A 1,548-nucleotide genomic window follows, 5' to 3' on the forward strand; every position below is an offset into this window, starting at 1 on the left:
ATTAAATAAAATAATAAAATTGTTTTGTTTTAGTATTTCTTGACCAACTATCACATAACACCTCATTTAAAAAAAATAAATAAAATAAAATAAAGAAAAAATAAATAAATAAATAAATGTAATATCAAAATATTAAAAAAATAAATGTATTTAAAAAATAGTTTGCTACATACACTAGTAATGCAAACAGGTCACCTTCGACTACATTCTAGCTTAGAAAAATAAAAACTCTTTAAACAACATGGAGCATGAGGTCTGGTGAAAAGGTAAAAAAACTGGGAAACCGATTAAGAAAGGAATAAAACAAAAGAAGAAATAGTGTTTGGGGCTGGAGAAGAGTTTTCCAGGAAGCCCCACACATAGTCTTCCCTCTCAGCCGACAGAAAGCATCCTTCCCAGCATCAGGTTCACGTTGCGTCTCGATACGCTACGCTGCCCTTTGACTCCCTTTGGCTGCTAAACCAATCAGAGCATCCAGAGCTGCTTAAACACACACAGAAGTGACACACAAACTCATATCCGTGTGAGTTTAAACACAGTTCACATGGCGACATCAGCACAAACCGCCAAAACAACGAGCGGACGGGGAAAATTAATCACATTATGATTAATATTCCCTAAATGTCTCGCAGGAAATATGGAGCACTTGAGGCGCATCAGACACATAACGCTGGTTAGCGGTTTCCTCATGCTAATTCTATCAGTATGGAAGCGCGTTCTGCGCACATGTGACATGCATCCGCATAAGTGGGAGATTCATTGCCGTGTCTTTATAAGAGACACATGTGATGTGGCCATATGGCTGGAAGATTCATACGTTTCCTGATTATAGCAGATTACGCGAATGGAAAGCACAAGTAGCCCTTGTTGGTGGCCACACGAGGGGGCCGTGGGGTGGGATGGGAGCGGACGGCTGCTGCTGCAGGGGTGGGAGAGATTTAGTCATCGGCTAATTGAACCTTGATTACACTGCTTCCTTCTTTATATGCACATTAAATTAAAGCGGCAGACAATCAGGACTGACTCCTCTATCAGCGCTTCTAATTATAAAGCGCCAAATTCCAGCAGCGCTTCCTCAACAGAGCCGCGTTGACCTCCTTTGGAGAGTGAGTGAAGGGAAATCTCTGGGCCTTTGCTGGAAAGGCCAGGCTGTTATTTTCTAATGTTACCTTCCTGGTTTCTTAAAGATGAAAATCTGCTATAATGCAAGTCATATTGTAGAAATCTCCAATAATTGGCTTATTATATAAATGGGGGCACATTTCAACACTAAAGTACACTTACTATTGGTTTCTAACTGCTAGAATAGAATAGAATAGAATAGAATAGAATAGAATAGAATAGAAAAATGATACACAGGCACAATGAAACTACACTTCAAGTACACTTGTGAGCACTACACATGCATCTATGTATCGAAATCCCTTGCAAAGTGTGATTAATTCTAGTAAATATGCACTAGTGTACTTAAAAGTAAAATTTACAAAAACTGTACTTGCAGATAATGTAATATTAATGCAATAAAGGCCACTAAGCGTATTTAAAGAG

At 38.8% G+C, this 1,548-nt stretch overlaps 1 long non-coding RNA gene across 1 annotated transcript in view; it reads right to left on the reverse strand.

Moving 5' to 3' along the window:
* The window catches only part of LOC107687521 (uncharacterized), a 20,089-nt gene extending 18,587 nt beyond the window's left edge, over positions 1 to 1,502 (reverse strand). The window contains exon 1 of the long non-coding RNA XR_001634139.1: positions 1,491 to 1,502. This is a non-coding gene — a long non-coding RNA (uncharacterized LOC107687521). The remainder of the gene's footprint in view (positions 1 to 1,490) is intronic.
* Positions 1,503 to 1,548: the final 46 nt, after the last annotated feature.

The sequence above is a fragment of the Sinocyclocheilus anshuiensis genome, unplaced genomic scaffold, assembly GCF_001515605.1.
Source record: "Sinocyclocheilus anshuiensis isolate Anshui unplaced genomic scaffold, SAMN03320099.WGS_v1.1 scaffold870, whole genome shotgun sequence".
Classification (NCBI taxonomy): Eukaryota; Metazoa; Chordata; class Actinopteri; order Cypriniformes; family Cyprinidae; genus Sinocyclocheilus; species Sinocyclocheilus anshuiensis.